The sequence below is a fragment of the Montipora capricornis genome, chromosome 4 (genome assembly GCF_036669925.1).
Source record: "Montipora capricornis isolate CH-2021 chromosome 4, ASM3666992v2, whole genome shotgun sequence".
Classification (NCBI taxonomy): Eukaryota; Metazoa; Cnidaria; class Anthozoa; order Scleractinia; family Acroporidae; genus Montipora; species Montipora capricornis.
Window position 1 is genome coordinate 29446365 of NC_090886.1, and position 7500 is coordinate 29453864.

General features: G+C 39.7%; 1 long non-coding RNA gene across 1 annotated transcript in view; it reads left to right on the plus strand.

Moving 5' to 3' along the window:
* The first annotated feature begins 2392 nt into the window (after positions 1-2392).
* Positions 2393-7500, plus strand: part of LOC138044601 (uncharacterized) — a 12821-nt gene continuing 7713 nt past the window's right edge. Inside the window, exon 1 of the long non-coding RNA XR_011131477.1 lies at positions 2393-2605. This is a non-coding gene — a long non-coding RNA (uncharacterized lncRNA). The remainder of the gene's footprint in view (positions 2606-7500) is intronic.

Below are 7500 nucleotides of genomic sequence, written 5' to 3' on the forward strand. Positions count from 1 at the left end.
GCTCCATTTTGAAGAGAATGCCTTCGTGAACGTTGTTTGATCTGTCCTAACGGTGGTGTGTTTATGCTTATCTCTGTCTGTGTTGATCCAACGAAACGCATAGATCGTTACCCTGCACTGCAGTCTTTAGTGTTAAAGGTTTATTGTGAACAAACAACAGTCTATTGTCTCCCCATTCCTTCTTTTCGATTCTCCAAAATTTCAGTGATCAAAGTGACTTTGATTGAAAACTTAAAACTCCACATTTTCGAAAATAACCTTAGGAAAGATTACTGTCATAATTGACTACCACGACGTAATTGAGACGATCGATCGTGCTAAATTGTGCTAAATGGTTGATTTCCCATCCATAAGCGCGTTCAGAGAGATCATTGTCGGGTCGCAACTAGTTGTTATGTCGCTAGCTTAGCTTTAAGTTCCCAGGATTGCTTCGTGGGATTTATATTGGAGGATAATTGTCCAGTATCATAATCAAGGGGCTAACTGTCCGTGGGACGAATTGTCTGAATTCCTTTTAAGGAGTCTCCCTAGAGTTTTAGGGCCGCACCCAAGCTGGACACTAGTATGGCGCGTAAAGCCTAATCCGTATGGAATGCCGTTTGTATCAAAAATACTTCTTGTAATTTATAAAACTTATCATTAAATATACAAAACTTATTGCTCTTTAAATAAAACATCTTAGCTTATACATAAAACTTGCTACAAAATATAAAACTTGTCACGCCATATATAAAATATTTGTCATGCAATACGCCCATTGGAACCCAGTACCAGGCCAAAGGGAGAAACCATCAAGTCTTGCTGATAGTCTTAGAGACCAAAACAGAGTGGAAAGGCAAAGAGGTAATCAAAAGGACACAAATGAGTCACTGTCTCGATTATTAGAGCAAAGTGAGGCAATCGCCTTCGGCAGTCTTACGCGAAGTCGTCATTTCAACAGCTCTGCGTGATTGATGGTCCTTATTGCCAGCTACCCGGAAAGATTTGCTACAAGTAGAACAATGAAGCTGGGCCTCAATGATCATGATCCGATCTATGCTATACGGAAGCAGAAGACCACCAGACCTTAATCTAAGCTCATTAAATATCGTAGTATGATGGGCTTCGACAAGGATCGTTTCCTAGCTGATCTTGGTAAAATCCCCTGGCATACTGCTTATGTCTTCGATGACATTGATGATATTTGTGAACTTTGGTAGCAACTGTTCATCGATGTAGTGGACCAGCAGATGCCATACAAAAAGAAGTATACCCGGGGAGATCAGCTGCCCTGGATAACCCCTGAGATCTCCTCCGCAATCCACCACACTTCAAGCTCTTTTCAGACCGCGTCAAACCACCTCTGGAGTATTAATTATAAAAGAGACGAAGTTGTTGGGTTTAACCATAGATAATTTTCACTGTCATGCAACAAAAAAATAAAATTGAAACCGTTCAGTGAAATAAGACAAAAACGTGGAATCTGTAGGAGACAAATTCATAAATCGCCCCATGAATTCTCAGGTCTTTGCACTGCAGCGTTTCTCAGTTATTTGTCGAAGCGTTTCACGCAACTTTATAGAGTTAATAATCTTCATCGCCTCGTTCTCGCCCCTTTGGCGCGGTATTGGGTTCCAATAGGCGTATTGCGTGACAAGTATTTTATATATGGCGTGAGCTTGGCGTGAGAAGTTTTATATATGGCGTGACAAGTTTTATCTTTTGAAACATGTTTTATATACGGCGTGACAAGTTTTATATTTTGTAGCAAGTTTTATGTATAAGCGAAGATATTTTATTTACAGGCTGTAAAGAGCAATAAGTTTTACATATTTAATGATAAGTTTTATATATGACAAGAAGTATTTTTGATACAAACGCCATTCCATAGAGCCGCGCGTGTTTTTCTGATTGTTTGAGACGTCAGCGTGACCAAATCTGTGAAATTAACTGCTAATTTTTTCGTCTTCAGAATCTGTCAGGGCTAACCGAATATATTTAGAAAAATGACAAATTACAGAATATTGCCAGAACTGTCTGAACGACCGCGACTTTTTACCGCTTCAAAATCTCAGGGAATACATTTCCATAATGTGGCAAAGAATAAAAAATTCACTGAAGGAAAGTACAAATATTAAGGAATTTAGGCCTAGAATAGGAATATATCTGCCTGTCATCAGATGTGATGTTGTTATGGTAACGGCCATAATCCAAAAACTGCCACCGAAAAACTAAGAATTATTACATCGGTACCCATACTGGGTACAGGCAGTAGGTTTCCTATTGTAACTCGTGCCCTGTAGTGACAGAGAGACAGACAGCGCGCGCCACTGGGGGCCTAGCGTCGGGCCTATTGTAGCTCTCTTGTAGCTCCCATTCATCAGCACATGCGCATTCATTAGCCAGGTATTGCATGGGACACCAGCTGATCCGACATCAGAGACTGTCCTCAACACTCCAAGTCTTTGATTTCTTGGCTGCACAGAAGGGAAGAATATTTATTGTACAATTGCTGTCGGATTTAATTGAGATGAGAGACACGAATACCTGTGAAATTCTGATTTCTCGTAAGCTGAGAGACACGCGTGCATTGACCTTGTAGATTGCAGTTCATTCGCAAGCAGTGGTAAGTCGTGACCATTCTTTCTTACTTTTGTGGAAAGTTTTCACGCTTTTACTATGTTTGTTGGAGCGACTATAGAATACTCCCGAACTCTAGCCTTCTCTTTGGGCTAGTAGTTTAGGGCTTTCGCTCCAAAGTTAAAGAATTAGAATCGATACATAAAGTACTCAAGGGCATGACAGATGAAGATATATTATCAAGTGCAGGGTGGATGCCTAAAAACTTCGTATTTTAATCATTGCTTACGGGGCATTTTTTTACTTAAGTTTAGTTACAGGCGCCCAAGCACATTGTGAGCATGGCCGAACAAATATAAGGATTTGTATTGTATGGGAATCCCGATAATAGCCTTGGGACGTTACATTTACGATCCGACCGCGGGGTATGGATGAGTACATTGCTACTGGTCGGATTTTTGTCGTAACCCTTTGAAAAAACCGTTCCTACCCCTTCACTTCAATTCTGATGGACCTCATCCATGGAGTGTCCCTTCAAGGGGAACTACGGGGTAAAATCTGCTTATTTTGGGGCGACAGGCCTTTGGTGTATGTTTTAATTTTTGATAAAATATTTAGCATGCGGCTTATTAGGACATAGATATAGGGAAGATAGTCAGTGATATCTTCCCTATTGTACCTGAAACGTGAGCAAAAATTGCAAATGGAATTCTGCCATCTTGAAAAAGATTGAGCCGTGCTCCACTGGTCAGCAGTTAGTTGTGACATAACGTCAAAGGGTTTTTGTGGGACTTTCATGACATAACATTTTGGCATTTCATTTCATAATGCACTTGTCATTTGTTTCCCCCACCCCTTGACCCCCGGGGATGGGTAGGGAAATTACATTTGAATGGTTGTAAAGTAGGTGTATTTCCATTGGGGACTAGAGCAGACAAACACACGTAATTCCCCCACCCCTCTGTTCCTAAAAGATTCTGAGTCATCAAGGAAATGTTAGGGAGATTACCACAATATACAGTTCTTGCCATTTGTGTGTGCCACATGAACTATCTAAGGAACGAAACAAAAAAGAAAAAAGATTGGATAGAAACAAGACAGGAATAAGTGACCAAAAAAAAATGTGAAAATACTCATTACCATTGCTCTTCGTTTCTTTTCAGTCCCAGTCCTCCTAGGTAAGAATTCCCCGATATTTCCCCCCTTATGTCCCCAGAGGGGTAGGGCAGAGGAACGAAAATCTTGTAATTTCCCTACCCTCTAGAGGCGTAATTATGGCGTAATCTCACGTAATTGCCATAGTAATTTCCCCATATGTCCCCACTATCCCCGGGGGTCTGGGGGTGGGAAACAAATGACTAGTGCATAACTTTATTCGGTCAACTGATAGTAGAGATAAAACTAAAAATATTGTTTTCCTGCTCTGGAACCATAATTAAAACTGTAAAAAATTTCCAAAACTCAGAGCACAATTAAAGACTAAAAAGACTAGACAAGTGGAATATTTCGTTCGGATCTACCGAACTTCGTCAGCCACAATGTAAATTTGTGGCTGACGAAGTTCGGTAGATCCGAACGAAATATTCCACTTGTCTAGTCTTTTTAGTCTTTAATTGTGCTCTGAGTTTTGGAAATTTTTTATAGTTTTGATAGTAGAGATGGTAAAATATGAAAAAGTTACACTGTTTAAAAAATATTGAAAAAAAAAATCTTAAAATCCCAACGTTTCGGCTACTAACATAAGCCTTCTTCAGGGGTAATAAAAATATACAACGAAGTGACAAGTGTATTTATAATCGCGTAGATGCTAATTCTTGGGTTTCACTCACGTGATCAACAGCCATGTTTTTCAACGAAAACAAAAGAAGATGGTAGCATAATAATAGCTTTCAATTCCTGGAGGATTGGATCGGGACACCATTTCATTGTTTGGGGACACCAACATGGCAGCCGTGACGTCATGTGAAATCCAAGAATAGAAAACAGAATATATTATAAAATCAGTTCTTCTCCAATAACGCCAAGGCCCTGTACTCTTGGGGCAGGTACATGTACATGCCATCATCACAGTTAAGGGGACTTTTGCATGTGTTAATTTCCCATGCCTCTAAGAACCGATCTTTTTTTCAATAATATTTTTTTAACCAGTGTAACTTTTTCATATTTCACCATGGAACCACCTGGTTACAAATCAGTTTTAAAGTAGAGATATTTTTGCTTGTTTTGTGTAAGCCGACGCTTGAGCATTTCCTGCCAAGCTGTTTTGAGCCTGGTCTCCTTGCTCAGTTTACTGGGCAGACCGGCAAACAGAGTTTGAGGGATGATGCCATACCGTCCGTATTCAAATACAGCCATACGATACAACAGAGATGTATCCAGGTTTTCAAATTTGGGGGTCCTCTGGACCCCTTTTGGAAAATTTGGGGGTCCATTGCAAAATATTGGTGGTCCAGCTAATAAATATTCAAGAATTAATATTCGCTCTATTGTCTCTTAATTGCTGCTGCAGTACCCTTTCAGATTTGTAAATTGCACAGAAATAAAGTCTTGTGCCTCCACTCGAATATGTACTTAAAATAAAATGATCAATTTCTTTAAAACTGTTGTGCCCGTTGATTCATCGATCAAAATGTATGGGCTGTCAAAGCTCCATCGAACACATCTGAAAACGCTGTTAGAACTGTTAGCCCCAGTTGATAAATTATCTAGATTTTCACAGCAATGAAAAGAAAGGTCTGAATCTCAGTTTTCCGTAAAAAAAGAGCATAATTTATTTTAACAACACTTGAGGTGTAATTTAGGAACAAAAGAGTAAACAAATATAGGCGATCGATACACAGTTCATCGTCGGTCCGCGCACCCGGAATTAATATCAACAGGGTCACACAAAACAAAAATTTAACATACTTTGCCATTGGGATTCTCTGTCATTTCGCTCACGATGAGCAAAACAATGGTTGAAATTCACTTGGGAAGCATGCAACAAACTGAACTTTGACTGAAATGTTCAATTATCACTGGCGGCAGATAGAAAGTGTCGCCAATTGTCTCGCCTAAAAACAGCTCAGATCATGTCACGCAACACGTGGGAATTCAAAACAAGCTGGACATAATTGTTGACAAATGAAATCATTCAACTACAAAAATTAAAAAATAACAGCCTACAGCTGTACCTTGAAATTTAAGGCATTCGATCATTTCTCCCCTGTGAGAAATGGGAATATTCAATTTCCTTGCGAAATATGCCGTTCAAATGTTTTTCCTGGCGTTTGTACTGTAATTTGCATAAACATTTGATTTTTTTTCTGCGTCCAATTGGGCCCTTTGTTCCATATTCTATGTGTCCAAAAGCAAAACAAGTGCGTCCCAGGACGCAATGAAGCACTCTGGATACATCACCAATACAATACAATACAATGCATACTTAATTGACCGCTCCCCATAGGGGCTTTTCAGGGCCAATGAAACAACGAAACGACGGAACAGAATAACAACAACAACTGTTAAGAATCCCAACTGGCTGGAGGCAAACCAGTTGGCTGTTTGCAAGTGCAGCTGGGAAGTTGAACCAGGGACTACCAGGATCAAATTCAACAAGTGATCAGAGCGGGTCTTGGGGTCCAGGACCTCTGGATCCCAAGGCAAGCCCCCTAACCACTGAGCCACACTGCCTCCTCTCCCAGATGAAAAAATACTGGTGCTATTATCGGAATGTTCCCTTGAACGACAAAGACATGAAGAAGTTAGCCTTTCATTATTTGTTTCCCTGAATTATGTTACTTAAATGGTCTTGTTTAGTTAGGCATGATTTGAAGAAAACAAACACTACAAGTCCTACTCTGGTCCTAACTTTTAAATTTTTTTTACTGTGCTCAACCTTCCAGCTTTAACCAAACTTTCCAAGATTGAGAGATTGTAAATATTGGTGTGTCCTTTCAGTGCCAGCTATTAAACCTGTACATAATCGATTTCATCTCGGTTAGATGAGATGCTTGTTTCGAAGATTGTTGTGGTTCTACATGACTGTATTTGGGATATGCCTTCTTTTCAATGTTTGGTCTCTTGTTAGGCATCTCACTGTCAGTCACGCCATAAAACTCATGGTGATTTTGGCTGTAACTTTCAAGTCAACTGTCAGTTTTAGGGATTCAGATATCAGCTTTTTAAATTTGTGTTTGAAAATCAAGAATTTGTGCATTTCAATTTTCTAATAGGCTGTCGCAGAACTGCTTGCTGTTGAGAATCGGAACACATTCTCAGAAGAGATTCTATACTCACTGATGACAATACTGCTTTGGATTCCTGCTCTGAAAGTCCTGCGATGCATGTTGGAGTCCAATGTTTTTTTGAGCCTATTACCCAAAGAAGTGTGGCAACCCAAACTGATGTTTTCAAAGCATCTCCCTGTGAAATTGCTTTTCATAAGTCAGGCATTGGCATTTCCTCTCCTGTTAAAGCAGAAACAAATTCCCCACAACTCCCAAGAAATGCAGAGTGGAAGGTTTCACATTATCACAACTAAACCATGAGTGCATCCCCAAAAGTAATTTTTCCAACCTACGACGAGGGGAGTTTCAAAATTGTGATTCCCCTACCTCGTGTACACACAATGAATGTAATGAACTGTGTAATGAGTACAGGTCTACAGATGCAGATGATGAAACTATTAATAGTGACAAGGATGATGAAGATATGGACCCCCGCTGGAAATTATCTGATGCTGAACAGTTTATATCTGATGATGACATGGAAGTGGAACTATCTCAAGATGAATTTCAAGAGTCCCATCCTGGCAGGGAAAAACAAATTATGGTCTTTGGTTCATGTCTTAATGAACTACATGTACTGAAAGGATGCCTAGACAAAACTACCTTGATAATCTTAGACAATACGGTATGTACATGTGTAACTTGCAACTCAACAGAATCAAAATCTTTAGCA